General features: G+C 38.4%; 1 protein-coding gene and 1 pseudogene across 3 annotated transcripts in view; one reads left to right on the forward strand and one right to left on the reverse strand.

The window, feature by feature from the left end:
- TFEC (transcription factor EC) overlaps positions 1–27,960 on the reverse strand; it is a 663,356-nt gene that overhangs the window by 292,699 nt on the left and 342,697 nt on the right. The window lies entirely within an intron of this gene.
- LOC308622307 lies at positions 216–27,882 on the forward strand (annotated as a pseudogene). Its single transcript has 4 exons — positions 216–314; positions 2,445–2,509; positions 3,005–3,153; positions 27,101–27,882. The product of its transcript is annotated as an uncharacterized misc_RNA (transcript).

Consider the following 27,960-nt stretch of genomic DNA (forward strand, 5'->3'; position numbering starts at 1 on the left):
TTATATAAATGTATTACTTGGGATATTAACTTTCATCCTTTTATCTACCTTTCCTCTAGCTTTACTTAAGTATTTCTGCAGACGTACAGTCAATAAATGTAAATCCATAAACTCCATCTGCAGAGTTTATAAACATCAGAAACATTTATAATAATCTAGATTCAGAAAACCTGGTGAGCAGTATTTCAAGACAGTACATTCCATGGGTTAGGATCATGGTCCTGGAGCAAGTGGAAGGCCTATATTCCTATGAGGAGTCTTCAGTTCTTGATTCCTACTGGACAAATGGAGTCCTCAGCACTCCAGTTGCCAAGGTGAGAAACACCTTCAATGCTGCTGAAGATTCAGGGAAAGAACTTAGAATACAGGGCCTTGTTTATTCTCCAAATCCTATGAAATAAAAGTCACTTATTTAGGGAAGACTGAGGTGGAATTTATTAATAACCCACAAGTTCCCAAGTACTGTAGGTATAAAACTATGTACAATATAGGCCTTGCCCTCAAGAAGTCCACAATTGCATAAAGGAGCCAGACACTTAAACAAACTAGCAATCCATTGTGATAGACAGAAGAGTAGAGATAAAATCTGGAAATTAGCTCAGGAGTTTATCAAAACTTACAGTTTATCAACGAATAATACTATCTCACAATCAGTGATTTACTCGATTTCTTATAATTTCTTTCTCAAATTTAAGATGCATTACTTCCCTTTAACTGCAGTTTATATAATACCTTCAAAGTATTGAAGCATATGTAAGGGAGTATGTGAATTTTGACAGTCCTGCTTAACAAAGGCATACAGTACATTATTTTATTTCCACACACATTTTCTCTCTTTTTTCTTGTTCCAAACGAAGTTCTGCTAATAGACTTGAAATGGAGCAGGGAGAGGAGCGGGGAAGAGAAGCTAGAGGACAACATAGGACCACAGCAACATACAAGACTTTCATTCTGAATCGATTTTCCATGCCTCACTCTATTTTCCACCAAATGACACTGCACCCAGCATTTTCCAATATCAGGAAATACCCTTTGCAGTTTTGCAAAATCTTTGAAGTAACTGTAGGGAATTATTGTGAAATCATCATCATCACCATTTAATATTTGTTAAGGATTCTTCTCTGCCCATTCCTACTGATGGCAGCATAAAGCAGAGAAAGCACTACAGGCGAAGCTGCTGACATAAAGTGTTTTATCCCAGAGGGAGAGTTCAGTATTCCCATCAAAGGCTGAGAATAATTCTTGCTTCTTCACTTATAAAATGAACATAGGAATTTCCATTACTTATCTCCAGCAAAAAACTCATTGTGGGATAATCACAGAGCCTTATTCAGAGTACTTAATAAGGATTTTACCAAAGGAAGAGTTTAAAGCTTTAAAATGACATTTATTACTTGTATGTGTTGGGGCAAGCATTATTAAATGAGAGCAAATTTGGGCTGCAACATTTTTTTAAAAACAAATTTCATTCATAGTCACTTTCTCTTTTTTTTTTTTTTTTTTTTTTTTGCGGTAGGGGGGCCTCTCACTACTGTGGCCTCTCCCGTTGCGGAGCACAGGCTCCGGACGCACAGGCTCAGAGGCCATGGCTCACAGGCCCAGCCGCTCCGCGGCATGTGGGATCCTCCCGGACCAGGGCACGAACCTGTGTCCCCTGCATTGGCAGACGGACTCTCAACCTCTGCACTACCAGGGAAGGCCCCAACTTTCTCCTTTTTAAAATTGCCTTAACATTCTTTTGTACAGCAAAGCTAGTCATTGTTCTAAGTGTTTTATACATATACACTCAATCCTTACAACAAACCTTTCAGGTAGGTATTTTTTACTATATCATTTGACAGATAAAGAAACTGAGGACAGTGGAATTATGTAATTTGGCACAAGTCACAGAGTTAGGAATGGGAAGAACTGAAATTCGAACTCTGGCAATCTGGCCCCAAAGTCTGAATTCTTACTCACCTCACCATACTGCCATAGTGAGTACATGTCTCTTCCCTTTCATATAAACTATGTCAGGACCACATAAAAATAGTTTTCTTTGGCTTGTTTGCCCTTGTACAGGAATTTCTCCCATGCACCTCTGCATCTTCCAAAAGCTTTATTAGCCCATCCTTTAAAGAAAGGTCTTCTCTCCTTAAGGAGTTGCTCCACATCACATTGATTCTGGGCCATGCAGCCAGCAACAGCCCCATGTCAGCCTGCTAAAGACAAAACCTTTTCTGTTTCTCAACCAAATCCCTCATATTTCGAGCAGAAAACAAGAACTGCCCTGCTGAGGTGCCAAGGGAAACATACTTACATTATGAACTGTTTCTAACAAATGTTTTGGAGATTTTAAAGGGACAACTTTCTAAATATCTGAGACATTTACAAACAACCCAGAAACACAGGCCAGCTTTGCAGCCCAAGCATCGCTTCTGGGTTGTATAATCTTCTTCCTGAAGGCAGCTGTTGCGATGCCCAATTATCAGTCGTCCAAAGATAACAACAAATGTTTTCTAAGGTTAAAGTAAACAAAGTAATCTAGGCCTTTGATTTTTGAAATGTACATTGTTAATATAATTTTGGCATTATTTAACAGATTTCAAAGTGGAATCAAAGGTTTATGCTTATAAAGTTTATATTCATTCCACAAAGTTCAAGACGCTTGGCACTGCTAGGGAAACTTAAAAAGAGTAACAAAAGATTACCATGAGGAATTCAGAGCTGCCTTGTATGGTAATGCCGATTCAAACCACCACATAGCTCAGCATTGTAAGTTTAGCTGTAATTTTAAGGATGGATCAGTGCGTAGCTGCAGAGATTACTAAGTATAATACAGTGGTTTGCCCATTAACAATGAATAAGGGACTTTGGAAATTTTACAATTAATGTCTCAGTTTTGAAAACACATTGGAGAAATGAGAAAGAGAGAGGGAGAAAGAGAGAGAGAGAAACAGAGAGAACTGTTCAATTTTTGGCTTCATATACTAAGTATTTATTAGCCTTTTTGACTGTTCTTCAGCAACAGCAGCTCCTCCTTGCCTTGTAATTGTAAACTGCACACTTTAGCCAACTTGGAATGCACACTGTGTTCCTGCCCAGCCCAAGCTCACTCTGAATCCGCCCGCTCTCAAACCCTGCTCTCCCAAGCTCTTGATTTATTGGCAGCCGGTAAAAGGGGTTTCCTTATGAATCATAGTGCGTGGGGAGGCTGAGTGGTATACCCCTCACTTGTGCCATAATCTGTGTGGAATGTATTTGAAAAAGAAGACAGAAACCTAGAGTTTAGTTCAACATCTGACTTCAAGCACATTCTCAAAAAATTGGAGTGCAATGTGGAAAAAACACTGTGTCTCTACTGCTGTGGAAAAGTTTATTCCCATTAACATTGTCTCCAAAGGGACAGGAACTAACTTGTGTACTTTCAGGCTCTGAGGTCTCTGATTAGGAAGGAGTCCATTTCTCAACGCTTTTAGACGACCCAACTTTCCTGTTCAGTTAATATACTTTTATTACATCCTGTGGTGGGCTGAAGTGGAAAGGAGTGTGGTTGAGAATACACATTTGCCATGGACAACAGTTTTCATCAATTCTATTGAACAAATGTAAAGTCTGATGGATCACATCTATAACTGCAAGACGAAGGCTAAGAATATTACAAGATAGGTGTGTTTATAAAAGTCAGAATAGATGTGAGAACACTTTCCCACCACCTGTCATCACCTGTTTACATTATGTTAAAGAAAATGGGTTTACTTATCAGCAACATGCACTTACCTGGCAAAATGAATTGCGACTAGCTATCCAGTTCTAAACTTCATTTCAAAGAAACTAGATACACTGTACTAACCAAATCTCTTATTTTCTTCTTAGATTGCACTAAGTATGTAAATATCTTAAATGAAAAAAAAATAATGGTAAAGGCATTTTGAATGAACAGAAAAACTGGGAAATGTGTGGCTATAAGCTTAGAATTTGCCCTAAAAGCTAAATGTATCAAACTCTCATATTCTCCCAAACTATAGAGAATAAATCATGTTTCAGAAATGTAAAATGCACATATGTCATAAAGTTTTCTCTGGTTACTAGGCAATAAAATGATTATACCTTCTTAATTCACAAATCTTATAAATGGAAATAAGTCTGATACCTGCTGACTTTGATTAATATTCAAAGAAATGAATCAAGTTATTTTGCTCATATACCTTGTAACATATATTTCCAAGTAAAGGTAATTGTTGTGAGAAAAGGGGAATGAATAATAATAATAAGTAACCTATTTTGGACACTCATAATTTTGGCTTGATACAGAAGTTCCTTCAGTGTCAATCATCTAATACAATCAATCACTGGATATGGCTGATGTCAGCAGTCTCATCAGTATGTAGAAAATATCAAGCCTGTGTTCACTCATTTATTCAACAATCAATCACTCAGGGCTTACCAAATTTTGTGATGTTTACAAGGTGTACAAGGAGCCCATAAGCTCAAGCAGCTCAGCATTTGGGGAGAGAGGCCATTAGCATGAGCATGTTAAGCCCTCAACAACTGAGGACTAATAAGAACCTGCTGTTAAAAAAAAAAAAAAAAAAAAAAAAAATTTCTCTCTCAGTCTTTGCTTTTTTTTTAAAATTTATTTTTATAATGGGGTATAGCTGATTTTCAATGCTGTGTTTCTTGCTGTACATCCACTTGATTCTCTTACACAGAGATATAAATAAATTCTTTTTCAGTTTCTAAAAAAAAAGCCCTCAACAGAGGGGAACATGAAGGGAGAAGAGAGAAGAAGAGCAGGGCAGACTTCGGGAGAAAGGCAATAGTTGAACTGGGTCATTAACAGGAGTGTAAGTGACACAGGAGAAGGGGTGGGAGGTTTTGATAATGTGATTTATAGTAAGAAATATATACTTGGTCTTTGTCCAGTTCCTGGCACAGGGCTCCCAAAATCCTTGAAATTCCCTAAGTGATAATAGAGGTAAGGATGTCTTTAGTTATTCATAACAACCATTTTTCAACCACACTTTAGTTTGCCAGGGGAACCAGCCATGTGATTAGAGGGTTGGAACTTTCAGCCCCACTCCCTGACCTCTGGGGAGGACAGAGGGGTTGGAGATTGAGATCAGTCACCAATGGCCAATGATTTAATCAATCATGCCTAGGTAATGAGGCTTCCATAAAAACTCAAAAGGATGGGGTTCTAAGAGCTTCCAGGTTGCTGAACACTTGTAGATACAGGGAGGGTGCTGTGCCCAGAGAGAACATGGAAGCTCTGTGCCCCTCCTCACATACCTTGCCCCATTCATCTCTTCCAGCTGGTCGTTCCTGAGTTATAGACTTTTATAATAAACCAGTAATCTCATAAGTAAACTATGTTCTTGAGTTCCATGAGCCTCTCTAGCAAATTAATTGACCTGAGGAGTAGGTTGTAGAGACCCCCAGTTTACAGTCAGTGGTCAGAGCACAGGTAACAATCCAGACGTGTGACTGGCACCTGAAGTGGGGGACGTGGAGAGGCAGTCTTGTGGGACTGGGCCCTTAACTTGTGGGATCTGCAATCTCTAGGTAGATAGTGTCAGAATTGAGGTAAATTGTAGCGTACCCAACTGGTGTCACAGAATTGTCTGGTGTGGGAAAACTACCACATATTTGGTGATCAGAAATGCCAGAAGTAAAGTAGTGCAGTGTGAGAGCAAGGAAACACACATCTGGTCACTGAAGTGTTCTCTGTAAGCAGGAAAAGGAACACACAGGAATGTGGTCTTTCTGTTCGTTTTTTTGTTTTGTTTTCAGAAGAGACATGGAGCAGTAAAGGGCATTTTAGACAATGGTATTTGCAGCAAGATGGATGGACCTAGAGATTGTCATACTGAGTGAAGTAAGTCAAACAGAGAAAGACAAATATCATGATATCACTTATATGTGGAATCTAAAAAAAAGGGTACAAATTAACTTATCCACAAACAGAAATAAAGTTACAGATGTAGAAAACAAACTTATGGTTATCAGGGGATAAGAGGGAGTAGGGATAAATTGGGAGATTGGGAATGACATATACATACTACTATATATAAGAGATAACTAATAAGGACCTACTGTATAGCACAGGGAATTCTACTCAATACTCTGTAATGGCCTACATGGAAAAGAATCTAAAAAAGAGTGGATATATGTATATATATAACAGATTCACTTTGCTGTACACCTGAAATTAACACAACATTGTAAATCAACTATACCCCAATAAAAATTTTTTAAAAAAAGAAGACACTGTGCAGTAACAAGACATGTGAGTATGGAGTGAAATGAGGTAGCAGTAGCTTTTGATTAATAAAAGAAAGGGAATTATTGGTGGAGAGAGTGATAGATTTGGGGCTGGCCAAGCAGAGAGGCAAGGTGTGAGTTTCACTGTAAAGCTTGCTAAGGAGAATGGACTACACAGCAATATTTTCCAAAAGGTGTTTTATGAACTATTAATTTCATAGACCACTTGTTTCTTGGGTTATTTATAGGGAACTGAGGTAAACAAAAGGATTCTTATTCAAGTAAGTTTGAGGAATGCTGGATTTCTTTTCTGCAGAAGTTCTCAGAGTCTTCAGTACAGTAATCCACATGGCTATACAAGACAAGGTAATAAAGACTGAATTTCCCACACTTATTTGACCAAAGAACCCTGTTTTGCACAGGTTATTTCAAAGAAATAGTGTTCCACATAAAGTAATTTGGAAATGCTACTATAAGGAGTTGAGTGGAATTAATAGTCTTAATTGTTAAAGGTCAGGGAGATTTGTGGCCAAATCCGTATTTCAGAAATGCAACTTTGGCACGATTAGGGAAGGGGGGTTGGAAGTGAGTCAGAGTTGGAAGATGAATGGGGAAGCTAAGACAACAATCTAAGCAAAGGCCATGAAAATGGAGGAAAAAGTCTGAATTTGGGAAATTTTCAGAATTGACAGCTCCAAAGGGCTAGTTGGACATGGAGAGTAAAGAAGTGAATGAGAAGGAAAAAGTAAATAATAACTTAATCAAGTAATCCAAGGTAACGTCATCCATAATGAGACAGATTGACACCATGTGCTTCCTGATGTGATACACTGAGAAAGACACACTATCACTTACATTATATTCCAAACAATATATAATCTGAAACTAATATTAAAAATATCAGATAAACCCAAATTGATAGATGTAAAATCCATAGAATGTATTCTCCAAAAATATCAATGTCACAAAAGACAAAGAAAAGCTGAAGAACCACATCAGATCAAGAGAGACTAAAGAGATATGAAAACTAAGTGTGAGTGTGATTCTTAATTCCATCCTGGACCAGCTAAAAATATGATAAAAAAAGACATTAAAGAGACAATTGGAAGACGCAAAAGGGAGGGGATATGGGAACATAAGTATATGTATAACTGATTTAATTTGTTATAAAGCAAAAAATAAAAAAAAGAGACAATTGGAATAACTTGAGTAGGTCTTATGGATTAGATAATAGCATTGTATCAAAATTAATTTTTTTTTTTTTTTTTTTTTTTTGCGGTACGCGGGCCTCTTGCCGCTGCGGCCTCTCCCGCTGCGGAGCACAGGCTCCGGGCGTGCAGGCTCAGCAGCCATGGCCCACGGGCCCAGCCGCTCCGCGGCATGTGGGATTCCCCCGGACTGGGGCACAAACCCGTGTCCCCTGCATCGGCAGGCGGACTCTCAACCACTGCACCACCAGGGAAGCCCCAATATTAATTTTTTATTCCAAAAATTTTACTGTGATTATGTAGGAGAATATTCTTATACTTAGAAAATAACAATGAATATTTAGGGGGAAAGGTACATGAGGTCTGTAACTTACTCTCAAACAGAATAGAAAAATTTATATGACTATATGTATGCATATAGATATATGGAGAGGGAGGGAGGGAGAGAGAGAGAGAGGGAGAGAAAGAAAGAAAGAGAAAGAGGAAGAAAGAAAGAAAATATGAGAAAAGGTTAAAAATTGGTGACCAATCTAGTTGAAGGGCATTTGGAAATTTTTGGATATTTTTGGCAACTTTGGAAACTATTTCAAACTAAAACGTTAAAAAAACCTCAGCCATTTCACTTGCAAAGCCAATAGGTGAAAAATACAAGTCAATGATGGTTTTGCAGTTTCTAGCTTCAGTGATGGATTGAGCATACAGACTAGAGAGGAGCAGGTTTGAGAGAAGAAGGTGGAGTTTTGTTTGGGGCATGTTTCATTAAAATGCCAATGTCATGTCCAGGGGAACACAGCTGGTAAGACGTGCTTGAAGTTCTGGAAAGAGAGGACACTGGAGTCAAAGATTTTAAAGACACCTTTACATATGATAGTCTCCACCTGCTGGTATTTTTAATTAAATGACAGTTTCTCTTTTCATTCAAACAACTTTAGTTGAGCCAGAGCAAATTTACAACTTTAGCTTGGGCTTAATCTTTCATCTCTAAATATGATATATGAAAATTTACCACCTTTTGGATGAGCCAGACTCTCCCAAAAAGGATACTGACATAAATGACTTAGTTACAATTAAGTTTAGAAGAAAATTCAGGTATATTATATTAAATAATTGATTCTCAATGAATATTAGGGATCAACAGCCACAACCTGGTTTCCTAGACATTAACAGCGATTAATATTTTGTACATGTGCTCCAAAAGTTGATTGAAAATAATAACATATTAGTTGAGATTGAGTTGAGTTGACTCAAAACTACCAGTCGTGCTTTTAACCTTCCTAAACTTCATGATCTACAGAGCTTGTGTTTCAGGAGCAACTTGGATATTGGTTTGGTTAAGTTAAACAACATTACAGTGAAAACATTTATTTTAATAAAGACTTCCCTTTAACCTAAACCTCTAATTTCATTAGAAAATGGAGAACACTAACACTAAAGTAGATTCAACTGGCCAGACTAAGAAAATGTCAGCTTTTCCAAACCTCAGCATATAAAAATGAACAGGCTCAAAATATTTTGCCGAAATAAATATTATCTCAATTTTGTGTACATAAGGCAGTTTCAACTTTTCCAAGACTAAATGCAAAATATTTTTGATGACTCTTGCCTGTTGCAAAATGCCAGAGATACCCTCCTGTCATGCTGGGACACCAACTCACCCTAACATGTAAATAGCTTGTGCATTATTTCCTTCCATCTTTTGGAGCAATGATTTGAATAACAGCAGAGTAATCCTTCCACTCTCTTTACTGGAAATAATGCTGTTTAAAGCATATCAAACAATGTCTAGCCAGACTGCCTGGGTTTAATTCTGTCTTTGCCCCTTATTAACCGTGACCTTGAACAAGATGTTGAATCTCTTTGTGCCCTGTTTTCCCATCTATAAATGTAGCAATGACAGTACTTAGAGCTTTGGTCACAGTATGTGCCATATCAATTAGCTAAAGTAAAATTAATCCCACCTGCCTAGATGAATAGAAGTCCCAGCTTCCTCCAGGGGCCAATCCCTAGTATCTCATCAAGAAGCTACAGAGACTGTCGTACAGTGTGAAGTAAGCCAGAAGGAGAAAAACAAATATATTAACACATGTATGTGGAATCTAGAAAAATGGTACAGATGAACCTATTTGCAAAGCAGAAATAGAGACATAGATGTAGAGAACAAACGTGTGGACACCAGCGAGGGAAAGGGGAAGGGTGGGATGAATTGGGAGATTGGGACTGACATATATACATCACTAGGTATAAAATAGATAACTAATGAGGACCTGCTGTATAGCACAGGGAACTCTACTCAGTGCTCTGTGGTGACCTAAATGGAAAGGAAATCCAAAAAGGAGGGGATATGTGTATACATATGGCTTGTTCACTTCACTGTGCAGCAGGAGCTAGCACAACACTGTAAAGTAACTATACCCCAATTTAAAAAAAAAAATAAAGAAATCATATTAAAGACAACAAATACTCAAAAAAAATGCTGGGACAAGAGGACTCCACCAACATCACTTATACAATGGCAATTCCAGAAACAAATGCCCTCTGTACTGCTGTTGTGACTGCTGTCACTTCTACCATGACCTCTGGATGCTTCTAGAAGTAACTATGGCAACTGCTCATGCTCTGCTTGTGTTTGTTGAACATTACCATGCTCTAACCTAAAAGAAGAGAAACCAACTTTCCTCTTTACCCATCTGCCCCAAGAACTGTAATTCTATAAGCCTATCACTGAAGTTCAAGAACTCCAAAAACTAATCAATCACTAATTTTAAATTACCGAGCAGTCTATTTTGGTATCTTTTTAAAATAAAATTCTTCAGGGACTTCCTTGGTGGCACAGTGGTTAAGAATCCACCTGCCAATGCAGGGGACACGGGTTGGATCCCTGGTACAGGAAGATCCCACATGCCACGGAGCAACTAAGCCTGTGCACCACAACTACTGAAGCCCGCACACTCTAGGGCCCACGTGCCACAACTATTGAGCCTGCGTGCTGCAAATACTGAAGCCCGCATGCCTAGAGCCCATGCTCTGCAATAAGAGAAGCCACCACAATGAGAAGCCCGTGCACTGCAACAAAGAGTAGCCCTCATCCACTGCAACTACAGAAAGCCTGCACACAGCAACAAAGACCCAATGCAGCCAAAATTATTTTTTAAATAAATAAATAACTTCTTCAATAAACTGTACTCATCAATTTATATAAATTCAATAAATTTCCCATCTTGGGAAAATATCCTTATCCCAGTGCTATGTTCAGGAAAGCCAGCACAAAGGCCATTAGAAGAGGCAGGAAAAGTATTACTTAAGGAGGGCAGACAGAAGGTCTATGCAAAGGAACTGCAAAGCAAATTGTGACCTGAAGTGAGTTGAAGAAAATTACTCAAAGCATTTGTTACCTCTCAAAAAGTAATGTGTCAGGGAGGACCTTCAAGATGGCAGAGGACTAAGACGTGAAGATCACCTTCCTCCCCACAAATACATCAAAAATACATCTACATGTGGAATAACTCCTACAGAACACCTACTGCACGCTGGCAGAAGACCTCAGACTTCCCAAAAGGCAAGAAACTCCCCACGTACCTGGGTAGGGCAAAACAAAAAAGGAAATACAGAGACAAAAGAATAGGAAAGGGACCTGCACCTCTGGGAGGGAGCTGTGAAGGAGGAAATGTTTCCACACACCAGGAGGCCCCTTCACTGGAGGAGATGGGGAGTGAGTGGGGGGGAAGCTTCGGAGCCATGGAGAGCGCAGCAACAGGGGTGCAGAGGGCAAAGCAAAAAGATTCCTGCACAGAGGATCGGTGCCGACCAGCACTCACCAGCCCAAGAGGCTTGTCTGCTCACCCACCGGGACAGGTGGGGGCTGGGAGCTGAGGCTCGGGCTTCGGAGGTCAGATCCCAGGGAGAGGACTGGGGTTGGCTGCGTGAACACAGCCTGAAGGGGGCTAGTGTGCCACAGCTAGCAGGGAGGGAGTAAGGGAAAAAGTCTGGACCTGCCGAAGAGGCAAGAGAACACTGTTTCGGGGGTGCGCGAGGAGAGGGGATTCAGAGCACCGCCTAAACGAGCTTCAGAGATGGGTGCAAGCCATGGCTATCAGTGCGGACACCAGAGACAGGCATGAAACGCTAAGGCTGCTGCTGCTGCCACCAAGAAGCCTGTGTGCAAGCACAGGTCACTAGCCACACCTCCCCTCCTGGGAGCCTGTGCAGCCCCCCACTACCAGGGTTCCGTGGTTGAGGGACAACTTCCCCGGGAGAACACAGGGCGTGCCTCAGGCTGTTGCAACATCACGCCAGTCTCTGCCGCCACAGGCTCTCTCTGCATTCTGTACCCCTCCCTCACCCTGGACTGAGCCAGAGCCCCGGAATCATCTGCTCCTTTAACCCCCTCCTGTCTGGGTGAAGAATAGACGCCAGAGGGTGACCTACATGCAGAGACGGGGCCAGATCCAAAGCTGAGACCCGGGAGCTGTGCGAACAAAGACGAGAAAGGGGAATCTCTCCCTGCAGCCTCAGGAGCAGTGGATTAAATCTCCACAATCAAATTGATGTACCCTGCATCTGCGGATACCTGAACAGACAACGAATCATCCCAAAACTGAGGTGGTGGACTTTGGGAGCAACTGTAGACTTGGGGTTTGCTTTCTCCGTCTAATTTGTTTCAAGTTTTATATTTACCTTACTTTAGTATTTAGAGCGTATTATCATTGGTAGATTTGTTTATTGATTTGGTTGCTCTCTTCCTTTTTTCATATATATATATATACATATATTTTTTTTTCCTTTTTCTCTTTTTGTGAGTGTGTATGTGTATGCTTCTTTCTGTGATTTTGTCTATATAGGTTTGCTTTCACCATTTGTCTTAGGGTTCTGTCTGTCCAGTTTTTTTTTAGTATAGTTTTTAGTGCTTGTTATCACTGGTGATTGGTTTATTGGTTTGGTTGCTCTCTTCTTTTTATTTTAATTACTTTTTCATTTTAATATTTTTTATTTCTTATTTTAATAACTTTATTTTATTTTTTCTTTCTTTCTTTCTTTTTATTTTCTCCCTTTTCTTCTGAGCTGTGTGGCTGACAGGGTCTTGGTGCTCTGGCCAGGTGCCAAGCCTGAGCTTCTGAGGTGCGAGAGCCGAGTTCAGGACTTTGGTCCACCAGAGACCTCCCAGCCCCTTGTAATATCAGTTGGGGATAGCACTCCCAGAGATCTCCATCTCAATGCTAAGACCCAGCTCCACTCAAGGACCAGCAAACTCCAGTGTTGGACACCCTATGCCAAACAACTAGCAAGACAGGAACACAACAACACCCATTAGCACAGAGGCTGCCTAAAATCATAATAAGGTCACAGACACCCCAAAAGACACCACCGGATGAGGTCCTGCCCAGCAGAAAGCTAAGATCCAGCCTCATCCATCAGAACACAGGCACCAGTCCCCTCCACAAGGAAGCCTACAAAACCCACTGAACCAACCTTACCCACGGGGGGCAGACACGAAAAACAACGGGAACTACAAACCTGCCGCCTGTGAAAAGGAAACCCCAAATACAGAAAGTTAAGCAAAATGAGGAGACAAAGAAACACACAGCAGATAAAGGAGCAAGGTAAAAACGCAGACCAAACAAAAGAAGAGGAAATAGGCAGGCTACCTGAAAAAGAATTCACAGTAATGATAGTAAAGATGATCCAAAATCTTGGAAATACAATGGAGAAAATACAAGAAACGTTTAACAAGAACCTAGAAGAACTAAGAGCAAACAAACAAGGCCGAACAACACAATAAATGAAATTAAAAATTCTCTAGAGGGAATCAGCAGCAGAATAACTGAGGCAGAAGAATGGATAAGTGACCTGGAAGATAAAATAGTGGAAATAACTAACACAGAGCAGAATAAAGAAAACAGAATGAAAAGAATTGAGGACAGTCTCAGAGACCTTTGGGACAACATTAAACACACCAACATTATAGGGGTCCCAGAAGAAGAAGAGAAAAAGAAAGGGACTGAGAAAATATTTGAAGAGATTATAGTTGAAAATTTCCCTAATATGGGAAAGGAAATAGTCAATCAAGTCCAGGCAGTGCAAAGAGTCCCATACAGGAAAAATCCAAGGAGAAACACGCCAAGACACATATTAATCAAACTATCAAAAATTAAATACAAAGAAAAAATATTGAAAGCAGCAAGGGACAAGCAACAAATAAGAAACAAGGGAATCCCAATAAAGTTAAGAGCTGACCTTTCAGCAGAAACTCTGCAAGCCAGAGGAAGTAGCAGGACATATTTAAAGTGATGAAAGGGAAAAAACCTACAACCAAAATTACTCTACCCAGCAAGGATCTCATTCAAATTTGACAGAGAAATGAAAACCTTTACAGACAAGAAAAAGCTAAGAGAATTCAGCACCACCAAACCAGTTCTACGACAAATACTAAAGGAACTTCTCTAGGCAAAAAACACAGAGAAGGGAAAGACCTACAATAACAACCCCCCCAAAATTAAGAAAATGGAAATAGAAACATTCATATCAATAATTACCTTAAAAGTAAATGGATTAAATGCTTCAACCAAAGCACACAGACTGGCTGAATGGGTACAAAAACAAGACCTAAATATATGCTGTCTACAAGAGACCCACTTCAGACCTAGAGACACATACAGACTGAAAGTGAGGGGATGGAAAAAGATATTCCATGCAAATGGAAATCAAAAGAAAGCTGCAGTAGCAATTCTCATATCAGACAAAACAGAGTTTAAAATAAAGACTATTACAAGAGACAAAGAAGAGCACTATGTAATGATCAAGGGATCAATCCAAGAAGATATAACAATTGTAAATATTTTTGCACCTAACATAGGAGCACCTCAATACGTAAGGCAAATGCTAACAGCCATAAAAGGGGAAATCGACAGTACCACAGTCATAGTAGGGGACTTTAACACCCCACTTTCCACAATGGACAGATCATCCAAAATGAAAAGAAGTAAGGAAACAAGCTTTAAATGATGCATTAAACAATATGGACTTAATTGATATTTATAGCACATTCCATCCAAAACCAACAGATTGCACTTTCTTCTCAGGTGCTCATGGAACATTCTCCAGGATAGATCATATCTTGGGTCATAAATCAAGCCTTGATAAACCTAAGAAAATTGAAAACATATCAAGTATCCTTTCCGAGCACAACGCTATGAGACTAGATATCAATTACAGGAAAAAATCTGTAAATAAAAAATACAAACACATGGAGGCTAAACAATACACTACTTAATAACCAAGAGATCACTGAAGAAATCAAAGAGGAAGTCAAGAAGTACCTAGAAACAAATGACAATGAAAACACGACGACCTAAAATCTATGGGATGCAGCTTCTAAGAGGGAAGGTTATAGCAAGACAATCCTACCTCAAGAAACAAGAAGCACCTCAAATAAACAACCTAACCTTACACCTAAAGCAATTAGAGAAAGAAGAAGAAAAAAACCCCAAAGTTAGCAGAAGGAAAGAAATCATAAAGATCAGATCAGAAATAAATGAAAAAGAAATGAAGAAAACGATAGCAAAGATCAATAAAACTAAAAGCTGGTTCTTTGAGAAGATAAACAAAACTTATAAACCATTAGCCAGATTCATCAAGCAAAAAAGGGAGAAGACTCAAATCAATAGAACTAGAAATGAAAAACGAAAAGTAACAACTGACTCTGCAGAAATTCAAAGGATCATGAGAGATTACTACAAGCAACTGTATGCCAATAAAATGGACAACCTGGAAGAAATGAACAAATTCTTAGAAAAGCACAACCTTCCAAGACTGAACCAGGAACAAATAGAAAATATAAACAGGCCAATCACAAGCACTGAAATTGAGACTGTGATTAAAAATCATGCAACAAACAGAAGCCCAGGACCAGATGGCTTCACAGGCAAATTCTATCAAACATTTAGAGAACAGCTAACACCTATCCTTCTCAAACTCTTCCAAAATACAGCAGAGGGAGGAACACTCCCAAACTCATTCTACAAGGCCACCATCACCCTGATACCAAAACCAGACAAAGATGTCACACACACAAAAAAACTACAGGCCAATATCACTGATGAACATAGATGCAAAAATCCTCAACAAAATACTAGCAAAGATAATCCAACAGCACATTAACAGGATCATACAATATGACCAAGTGGGGTTTATCCCAGGAATGCAAGGATTCTTCAATATACGCAAATCGATCAATGTGATACACCATATTAACAAATTGAAGGAGAAAGACCATATGATCATCTCAATACATGCAGAAAAAGCTTCGGACAAAATTCAACACCCATTTATGATAAAAACCCTCCAGAAAGTAGGCATAGAGGAAACTTACCTCAACATAATAAAGGCCATATATGAAAAACCCACAGCAACATCATTCGCAATGGTGAAAAACAAACCATTCCCACTAAGATCAGGAGCAAGTCAAGTTTGCCCACTCTCACCACTATTATTCAACATAGTTTTGGAACTTTTAGCCATAGCAATCAGAGAAGAAAAAGAAATAAAAGGAATTCAAATCGGAAAAGAAGTAAAGCTGTCACTGTTTGCAGATGACATGATACTATACACAGAGAATCCTAAAGACTCTACCAGAACACCACGAGAGCTAATCAATGAATTTGGTAAAGTAGCAGGATACAAAAATTAATGCACAGAAATCTCTCGCATTCCTATACACTAATGATGAAAAATCTGAAAGAGAAATTAAGGACACACTCCCACTTACCACTGCAACAAAAAGAATAAAATACCTAGGAATAAACCTACCTATGGAGACAAAAGACCTGTATGCAGAAAACTATAAGACACTGATGAAAGAAATTAAAGATGATATAAACAGATGGAGAGATATAACATGTTCTTAGATTGGAAGAATAAATATTGTGAAAATGACTATACTACCCAAAGCAATATACAGATTCAGTGCAATCCCTATCAAACTATCAATAACATTTTTCACAGAACTAGAAGAAAAAATTTAACAATTTGTATGGAAACACAAAAGACCCCAAATAAGCCAAAGCAATCTTGAGAAAGAAAAACGGAGCTGGAGGAATCAGGCTCCCTGACTTGAGACTATACTACAAAGCTACAGTAATCAAGACAATATGGTACTGGCACAAAAACAGAAATATAGATCAATGGAACAGGATAGAAAGCCCAGAGATAAACCCACACATATATGGTCATCTTATCTTTGATAAAGGGGGCAAGAATATACAGTGGAGAAAAGACAGCCTCTTCAATAAGTGGTGCTGGGAAAACTGGTCAGGTATATGTAAAAGAATGAAATTAGAACACTCCCTAACACCCTACACAAAAATAAACTCAAAATGGATTAAAGACCTAAATGTAAGGCCAGACACTATCAAACTTCTAGAGGAACACAAAGGCAGAACACTGTATGACATAAATCACAGCAAGATCCTTTTTGACCCACCTCCTAGAGAAATGTAACTAAAAACAAAAATAAACAAATGGCACCTAATCAAACTTAAATGCTTTTGCACAGCAAAGGAAACCATAAACAAGACGGAAAGACAACCCTCTGAATGGGAGAAAATATTTGCAAATGAAGCAACTGACAAAGGATTAATCTCCAAAGTTTACAAGCAGCTCATGCAGCTCAATATCAAAAAAATAAACAACCCAAACCAAAAATGGGCAGAAGACCTAAATAGATATTTCTCCAAAGAAAATATACAGATTGCCAACAAACACATGAAAGAATGTTCAACATCACTAATCATTAGAGAAATTCAATTCAAAACTACAATGAGGTATCACCTCACACCAGTCAGAATGGCCATCATCAAAAAGTCTACAAACAATAAATGCTGGAGAGGCTGTGGAGAAAAGGGAACCTTGTTGCACTGTTGGTGGGAATGTAAATTGATACAGACACTACGGAGAATAGTATGTAGGTTCCTTAAAAAACTAAAAATAGAACAAGCATATGACCCAGCAATCCCACTAATTGGCATATTCCCTGCGAAACCATAATTCAAAAAGAGTCATGTACCACAATGTTCATTGCAGCTCTATTTACAATAGTCAGGACATGGAAGCAACCTAAGTGTCCATCGACAAATGAATGGATAAAGAAGATGTGGCACATATATACAATGGAATATTACTCAGCCATAGAAAGAAACGAAATTGAGTTATTTGTCATGAGGTGGATGGACCTAGAGTCTGTCATACAGAGTGGAGTAAGTCAGAAAGAGAAAAACAAATACCGTATTGTAACACATATATATGGAATGTAAAAAAGAAAAAAATGGTTCTGAGGAACCTAGGGGCAGGACAGGAATAAAAACACAGCCGTAGAGAATGGGCTTGAGGACACTGGGAGGGGAAGGGTAAGCTGAGACGAAGTGAGAGAGTGTCATGGACTTATATATACTACCAAATGTAAAATAGATAGCTAGTGGGAAGCAGGCACATAGCACAGGGAGTTCAGCTCAGTGCTTTGTGAACACCTAGAGGGGTGGGATAGGGAGGGTGGGAGAGAGATGCAAGAGGGAGGAGATATGGGGATATATGTATATGTATAGCTGATTCACTTTGTTATAAAGCAGAAACTCACACACCATTGTAAAAGCAATTATACTCCAATAAAGATGTTAAAAAAAGAATTTAAACAGAGGAGAATAAATTGTAAAATAAATTTTTCCCCTACTTTTCTTTCTGAGCCTTCCTTCTCTTTATTTATTTTCTTGGAATATCACTTGTTAGAATATAACGTCATTGCTCTCAATGAAAATAAAAACAATAAACCAAGGGCTTATCTGTTCTTCAGTAACAAGTGTCTATTTAAAGGCTAGATGTAGTAGCATGACTGTAAATGTGAATGGAAATATGGGGGAATAGAGCATGCTTTTTGATCAAAGATGAAGTGTGCTGTCTCCTCTGTTGAGTTTGAGGTAGATTGGAACCCAGATTTTTCTGTACTTCAAGACCCATTAGTTTTCAACTACCCCAAGGGTGGCAGGGGCTGTGGACACTCCCTCCATCCCCCAGCCTTTCTTAGAGTTCCAGTGGGGCCACATGACCAGTTATAACAGATGGGTAGGAGTGGGAATGGCACATGTCACTTTGAGACCAGCCTGACTCTTCTACCTCTTTTCCTAGCACATTGGAAACAAGACTTTATGTAACAGAAACTGAGTATGGGGTGGGAGTAAATCATTCACATTAAAATGTAACTAGAAAGTTAGTACAAACAAAAGAATCACTGTGATATAGAGTAATTATATGATTTTAAAATTTATTTTCATTATCTTTTGCTATTTTCTTCACACCTCACTTAAAGTATTACACAGCTTTGATATTGCTAATGTCCTTTGAGTTTTATTCTGTTTTTAATACGGCCAAATAATATAAAATAACATTCATCTGAAACCTCTGTTTCTGCCCCTGTCTCCATCTCTCTGTCTCTGTCTCTGTCTCTGTCTCTCTCTCACACACACATATATACACACATACCCATTCTTTTTCTACATTTATTCTTACTATTACAAAAATCCTCTACCACCATGAGGAAATTTGAGCAAAAAGTCAAAATAAAATTTAGACCTAAAAGTTGCTTATGGCTTGTTAACTGATAGCAACCCAACATCAGTATGATTCAATAATTAAAACTGCTCTTTCATTTGAATGGTTAAAGAAGGAAGTGTGGGCAATGGGGAGAGGGAGGAGGGAAAGGAGAGAAAGAACAGGGAGTGACTGGGCTTAAGAGGAGGCAGGAGTGTTAGAAATGCAGAAGTACAAGTGGTTAGGAAAAAATATTTTTGAAGAAAGTTATATGACAGAAAGAGCTCATTACCAAAGCATTGGGTTTATAGTTTAATGCCTATTCTTCTATATACTTATTTGTTAATTTCTTCAATTTATTTAGCTGGTTTACAAAATTACACCACCCTTTTCAGACAGGCAGATAAAGTTCAGGCAGAAAAATATCTAGGAAACTGTCTGAGACTTTATATTGCTTGTTACAGCATTCCCTGCACCCTTCTTTTTTTTTAATAGAAATATGTAGGCCAGTGGTTTCTTCAGAAGAAAGCTGTCTTCATACTCCAGAAACTCATAGGGAGGTTGCTGAAAAGAACAAGCCGTGCACACAGAAACACGCCCAGAAGAAACAGTCATTCCCTTGGCTGGAATGTTAGATCTGCTTTGAAGTAGCTGAGGTGATGCTGATCTCCCTGGAAAAATAGTGGGAGTAAAACCCAGCAAGGCCATTCACCATGGGAGCTCGGGTAAGAGTAGATTTGGCCAATGAGTCCATGGCCATATTTTTATTCAATGTAGCTAACTCCTCAGTGTGTGGGACTTAGGATTCCATACCTAAGGAATCAAGAGATGAAGAAACCTATTTAAAAAGGTGGAAAAAAGAAAACTTGAATACTAGGAGCAAATGGAAGACGTGTTTCTGTGCCTACAGAATGCTAGGGGTTGGCATGGAATGGGCTGGTGACAGTTGAACAGATTTGGAGACCAGAATCCTGGATTCTATCTAGTTTGCACCTCGTGCGAGTCACTATTTATGTCTGATCTTCATTATCCTCATCAGTAAAATGGCAGATTTTTATTAGATGATCCATGAGACTTTCTCTCATCTAATACTATAAACACCCTAGGCACAGCTTTCTGATTGGCTCAAAAATCTGAATCAATATGACTCATAGAGTGTGGCTTTGTTCCGGCTCGTTCTTGATTCTGGAGCATCCGGAAGGCTGGGTGAACTCCTCTTCGAGGCTCTCCTTGTATAATGGTGATAGTCCTTACAACACAGGGCCCATGCCCCCAGCCCCATCCTTATTGCTGGGGACTTTTTTCTCACTTTGGCTAACTCTCTGGTGATCCTAACCTGTGGAGATTGCCTAATCACGTTTGCTGTAGAAAGCTGAACCCTGGTGCTGGATTGGGATTTAGACGGTCAGTTTTGTTTTCTGTTCCTTAAAAACTGAGAGTAAAGTATTTCTGAATTAAAATGAAATGATTAATATAATTTGTTAAAGTTTGTTTCTGGGGCATTATTCCAGTAATTAATGAGTTGTGTAGGAGCTCCAAAACAGCAATACAGGAATGTGTGCTGGGCAAGCTATAAAATAAATGTCAGAGTTTTAACAAGTAGTGGCCTTGAGTAAATCATGCCAGCCTAGGAAATAGCAGTGCTTACCATATTACTGATCTAACTATATACCCCTCCCCCAACAATTCAAGACTTACTTCTTTTGAAAGCAACTGAACTTGGTAAATATAAGAAACAATAATCACTCTGGCTACATATTACACTTGGCAGTGTGGGGGGGAGGTTAAGAATACCTTTGTCTGTCTCCTACTGCCCCAACCAATTAAATTAGGTTCTCTGTGATGAGGCCAAGGTGTTGATATATGTGCTAAGTTTCCCAGGTGACAATGCTTCTTCAGCAGACAGGGCTGAGAGACATGCATTTGATGGTCTCTTCCATAGAGTTGAAAACAGGTGAAATTGAAATGAAGAGGCTTGGGGTTCAAATTATGACTCTCATTTACAAGCTGAGTGTCCTTATGCAAGTCATCAAACCTTTCTTAGTCTCAATTTCCCCAACTATAAACAAGGAGACAAATTATTGAGAAAGTGAAATAAGGTATATTTGAAAATATTTGGTATATAATAGGTATTCAAAAAGGTATTTACCAAATGTTGGATTTGTTTTCTTTCACTTGGTTAGCTTAATTTTAGGTGGTGAGAAGTGGTTAGTTATTTAAAGTGGTGAAAATCTCAGTACTGAGCATGGTCACTATAGTAAATAAGATGCCTATAAAACACATGTGAAGAATGGAGACATTGATTGTGTTCTCACTTCCCTCCCAGTTAAGAGATCTCTAATTGTGGATCTGCAGTTAGGCTGATTCAGAGTCCCTCCAACTGGAGTTCTGATATATAAGGGGATTATAGCCTAGTTCTGAGTGGGTGATGGAGACCCATGGGGCTGACCTCCAAGGTGTGGCTGGTGGTGGCAGCGTTGAGGTCAGGCGGAGGGGCAGACCGGCCTTCTCGGCCTCTTCGGCCTCCCATCTCCATTTCTGTTGAGATCTATAAAGTCAAGAATCCATGGTAATGGAAGCATGAACTGTGCCTTCTCTTTCTTTATATAAGAGTAGTCCCAGCTGTGATCTTGGAGGGAGGTGAATAAAAAAGGAAAACAAAAATGTAGGGAAAAGGGAAATAATTACACAAATACTTAAGAAAAGTTACAGATAAAATTGTCTGAGAACCATTCTCCCAAATGACTGCTTTGTATTTTCCAGGTTGTTGTTATTTTAGTTGTTTTTTTGTTTTGTTTTGTTTCCTCAGTATGAGTATTTTATAAATTTAGAAAGTAAGAGCTATCCAAATTAAAATTAAGGTATAGTACCTTCTGTCTTGTAATGAATGCCCCCAGCACCTTAAATCTGGATGGTTTTTCAAAACTTGGTTCCACAAATAATGTTGAAAACCCCTCAAAATTAGTACAATCAGTTTTTAGACTGCTACATTAGCAAATCTTTTGCTACAATGTATAAAACAACAAGCTTTCTAGTTATTTCACAGAAATTTAGGTTTTAAAGATATCTGTAGAAATCAGCTAACTCATGCCCCACCTTGAGTCACATAGAAGCTGAACAACCTTCCAGGATAACATAGCTCATCAATAGTGGTACTAAGAACAGAATCCAGCTATTCCAATTTCATTGATGCTGCAATTACAGATACCTGGTATCTGGATTGGAAGCAGGCTTCTTTGTGAACTTTCTTTCGAGAAACAGATTACATTGTTTCAAAAGAAATAACTTTCAACTTCATTAAAGGTTGATATCAGTGAATAAGGTCTGAACATCTAATGTATAACTAGTAACTACAGTTGATAATAATGTATTGTATAATTGAAATTTGCTAAGAAAATAGAACTAAAAGGTTCTTGCCACCCCTCCCACCCACAAAGATAAATATGTGAGGTTATGGATGTGTTAATTAACTAGATGGGAGGAATCCTTTCACAATGTACCTGTATATCAAATCATCATGACATACTATTTAAATATCTTACTATTTTATTTATCAATTACACCTTAATAAGGCTGAAAAAAAGTTGCTATCAAATAGGGTTTTCCAGAAGGACTCACAGATTCTATATTTCCTGCATCCTCCTATGTTTGAAAATTTCCTTGTGACTTTTATAAATGAATATTTTGGCATGGTATAATATTTCTGGTTAAAATCTCTGACTTCAAAATTCTGCAGACATTATTCCTCTGTCTCCTGACATTGAATACTACTAGAGACAAGACAAAAGCTGTCTTAATTCCTGCTCTCATGAATAACTTTCTTTGTTTTCTGTGTGTGAAGAATTATTTTCTTCTTTCTTAAAGTTCAATTATTTCAATACCATTTATCTAAGTATTGATTGTTCTTTATTATTTTTTCATGATCTGCAGACTTTATGCTTCATTTCAGAGGAAATTTCCTCTATTATGTATTTTAAATAACTTTCTATGTCTTTTGTTGGCATTTCTATTTTAGGGACACCTAGAATTCTTATATTGAATTTTATTTGTTCACCCTCTATATCTATCATTATTTCTCTAATTATTTTAATCCCTGTGGGCACTGTGGTTACCTAAAATTTTTCCACTGTGCCAGAATTTAGATTTCAAGCTGTATATATATGGCCTTTTCCATTTTATTTATTGTACAGTAGTGTTGTAGTTAACAATTTGCTTACTCAGTTAAGATGCCACCAAAAAACTACTAGAGCTCATCAATGAATTCAGCAAAGTTGCAGGATACAAAATTAATATACAGAAGTCTGTTGCATTCCTATACCGTAACAATGAACTATCAGGAAGAAAAATTAAGGAAACAATTCCATTTACAATCGCATCAAAAAGAATAAAATACCTAGGAATAAATCTAACTATGGAGGTAAAAGATCTGTACTCAGAAAACTATAAGACACTGATAAAAGAAATTGAAGACAAAACAAACAGATAGAAAGATATACCGTGTTCCTGGATTGGAAGAATTAGTACTCTTAAAATAACAATACTACCCAAGGCAATCTGCAGATTCAATGCAATCCCTATCAAAATACCAAAGGCATTTTTCACAGAACTAGAAAAAGTAATTTTAAATTTATATGGAAACACAGAAGACCCTAAATAGCCAAAACAATTTTGAGAAAGAAGAACAGAGCTGGAGGTATCATGCTCCCTGACTTCAGACTATACTACAAAGCTACAGTCATCAAAATAGTATGGTACTGGCACAAAAACAGACACATAGATCAATGGAACAGGATAGAGAGCACAGAAATAAACCCACACACTTATGGTCAATTAAAGAAGGCAAGAAGATACAATGAGAAAAAGACAGTCTCTTCAATAAGTGGTGCTGGGAAAACTGGACAGCTATATGTATATTTTAAAAAAAAGATGAAATTTACAAAAGTTAACTCAAAATGGATTAAAGACCTAAATGTGAGACCTGAAACCATAAAACTCCTAGAAGAAACAGGCAGAATACTCTGACATAAATCGCAGCAATATTTTTTTGGATCTGTCTCCTAAGGCAAAGAAAACAAAAGCAAAAATAAACAAATGAGACCTAATTAAACTTCAAAGCTTTTAGACAGCCTACTGAATGGGAGAAACTATTTGCAAATGATATGACCAGGGGTTAATAGCCAAAATATATAAACAGCTCATACAACTCAATATCAAAAATACAAATTACCTGATTTAAAACATGAGCAGGGCTTCCCTGGTGGCGCAGTGGTTGGGAGTCCACCTGCTGATGCAGGGGACATGGGTTCGAGCCCTGGTCTGGGAGGATCCCACATGCCGTGGAGCGACTGAGCCCATGAGCCACAACTACTGAGCCCGTGTGCCACAACCACTGAGCCTGCACTCTAGACCCCATGCTCTGCAGCGGGAGAGGCCGCCACAGTGGGAGGCCTGCGCACCACAACAAAGAGTAGCCCCCCACTCTGAGAAAGCCCATGTACAGCAATGAAGACCCAATGCAGCCAAAAAAAAAAAAATTTTTTTTAAAAAAACATGGGCAAAAGACCTGAATAGACATCTTCCAAGGAAGATATACAGATGGCCAACAGGCAAATGAAAAGATGCTCAACATTGCTAATCATCAGAGAAATGCAAATCAAAACCACAAGGAGATATTACCTCACACATCAGAATGACTATTACCAAAAGGACCACAAATAACAAATGTTGGCAAGGATATGGAGAAAAAAGAATCCTTGTACACTGTTGGTGGGAATGTAAATTAGTGCAGCCACTGTAGAAAACAATATGGAGGTTTCTCAAAAAACTAAAACTAGAACTACCATATGATCCAGCAATTCCACTCCTAGGTATATATCTGAAGAAAACAAAAACATTAATTTGAAAATATACATGCACCCCAATGTTCATAGCAGCATTATATATAGTAGCCAAGATATGGAAGCAACCTAAGTGTCCATCAATAGATGAATGGATAAAGAAGATGTGGTATACACACATACACACACACACACACACACACACACACACATATGAATACTGGAATACTACTCAGCCATAAAAAAGAATGAAATTTTGCCATTTGTAAAAACATGGATGGACCTGGAGGGTATTATGCTTAGTGAAGTAAGTCAGACAGAGAAAGACAAATATTGTATGTTATCACTTATATGTGGAATCTAAAAAATAAAATAAATGAGTGAATATAACAAAACAGAAACAGACTCACATAAAGAACAAACTAATGGTTACCAGTGGGGATAGGGAAGCGGGGAGGGAGGGGCAAGACAGGGGTAGGGGATTAAGAGATGCAAACTACTATGTACTAAATAAATAAGCTACAAGGGTACATTGTATGGTACAGGGAATACAGCAAATATCTTATAATTACTTTAAATGAAGTATGATCTATAAAAATTTTCAATCACTTTGTTATGCATCTGAAACTAATATAATATTATAAATCAAATATACCTTAATAGAAAAACATAAAACAATAAAAAGTTACCCAAATAAAGTTAGCAAAAAACAAAAACAAACAAATGTTCATTGACAGAGAAGTGGATAAAGAAAATGTGTTTATACATACATTTTCACTGAAAAATGCAAAGTAATTTTTGATGCATGAGGAATATTAATGATGTTTTAAACTTTCTTTGCTATTTTTCAGCATCTTAGAATTACCATGTTAAAGCTTTGTTTGAGCTAGATTAAATCACTGATTTGATATCAGCCCACCAACTCTTCACACATTCTTTACTTGTTAAGCTATTACTGCCTTAGGCATTTAGGAAAAGTAAGGATTTCTAAATTATATGACATTATTCTTTTTCTCTATGGTGTACAACCTCTGTTTTTCTAAATGCCTACTCAGAAAATATGTTCTTCTCACACTTTACCTTGTCAACTGATTTTAGATAAAATCTTTTAAGACTCATTTACATTTGTAAAAAGGAAAAAAGAGGTGACCCAATTTGGTTAAAACTTTTGGATTTATATCCCTTACCTCCTTCAAACACTGCAGGAATATGATAAAAAATTCACTAGACTAGAAAATCCGATCTTGTAGCCACTAAATACAATAAATAAAAGTCTACAGTAAATAATATAATAAATAGCCTACAATAAAACCAATATATAGATTTATTTAATAAATTATTTTTTCTTTTGGTGGAGTTTCAACGGGAAATTTAATCCACTCAGATCATCTAAAATGGTTCCTTCCATGGCCTTAAACTAGTCATTGGGCTGATGAGGTAATGGGAAGAGAGGCTAGGAGTTTTGACCACTCTATATAAATAGAGACATTTCAGCTCAAGAAACAATTTAAGATCCAGTCCCAGACTCAAGGAGGCTGAAGGCAAGAGGATTCAAAGGAGACTTCTGAATAAACAGTGAATCTATTATGCTACTAAGGAAAACCAGGGTAAATCCCTTTTGATAGGTCTCAATTTAGGCATCAGTTATAGAACATTTTGCTAAGAGTCATACTGGAAAATTCTCCAATAAGTACAGCCACAGAACAGACATTTTCATGGGGTCACAGAAAACTCCAAGACAGCCCTGGATCAGAGCCACCAGTGTCTGTAGCATCCCAAGGAACACACTGAAAAGCAAGACTACAACTCTGAGACTTGGCACATTAGATTCAGAGCTTTTACCAGCTTGATGGAATCTGACCCTTCAAGGATTTGAGGAGACTGTTCTCTCTGCCATCTGTGGCTGAAGCCAGATCTTCACACCAATGAGCAGATTATGGATAAGCTGGTGATGGAGCAGTTTATGATGTTCTTGTTGCAGGAGTTCCAGGTCTTAGTCAAGGAAAGTGGCATGGAGAGTTGCAAAGAACTGGAGGACACGCTAAGAAATAACAAGAAACCCCAAAATAGACCATAATCAGCTTACAAGGAGAGAAGTTTCTTCTGCAAAATTCAAATGTTCAGATGGTGGAAGCTGAGATCGGTGACATGGGCAATGGAAGAAACTTATTCAGGAAGCCTGAACCTTCTATGAGTGAGATACATTCAGATGACAGAAGGAACAGAATATTCTCCTGCCAGAGACCATTCCTGAAAAAGGTAAACTGGAGGCTCTACAACTCAAACAGAAATTGGAGAAGCGTCTGACGGAAGACAGGGAAGAGACAAGATTACTTAAATCTCAGGAGCCTCAGCTTCTGAAGGGTCCTGAGAGGGAAGTTTTGACTCAGAGTGGACACAAAAGAGACTCTCAGAAGAGTCTAAGAAGTTCCAAAAGAAAATGGGACAACAGTTCCATTTCCCAAGAAGTGCCTCAAGAAGGAGCCACATATTTGGACAAAGGAGAATTCTCAGGACAACTTGGGTCAAATTCAGTTCTTTCACTGAGCACCGTGGGACCAACCGGTCATCATATTGGAAAAGAAACCACAGATACCATATGAATGTAGGGTATGCAAAAACAAATTTCATTATAAGCCTCAGTTTGTCACTCACCAGAGGACACACACAGGAGAGAGAGACCCTTTAAATGCAATATCTGCCCCAAAGGTTTCATGCAGCTTTCAGATCTCCGAGTTCACCAGTGAATCCACACAGGCGAGAAGCCATACTGTTGTGAACTCTGCACCAAGGAGTTCACCCACGACTCCACCCTGCCTGCTCACAAGAAGATCCACACAAAGGAGAAGCCATACCATTGTGAAGACTTTGAGAAAGCTTTAAGCCACAAAGGGAACCTCAACATTCACTGACAAACCCACTCTGGACTAAAACCTTATACATGTCCCTAGTGTAACAGCACCTTCTGTCAGCTGGGAACTTTTAAACACCATGAAAAAACACATTTAAAAATGACTTCCTAATGATTCCACCATCAGGTCCAAGTCCATTCTGCCCCAAGAAGGAAATTAAACAGTTGTAAAAATGATGTATGACATGTT

Source organism: Mesoplodon bidens (assembly GCF_964165515.1).
Source record: "Mesoplodon bidens genome assembly, chromosome: 9".
Taxonomy (NCBI): domain Eukaryota; kingdom Metazoa; phylum Chordata; class Mammalia; order Artiodactyla; family Ziphiidae; genus Mesoplodon; species Mesoplodon bidens.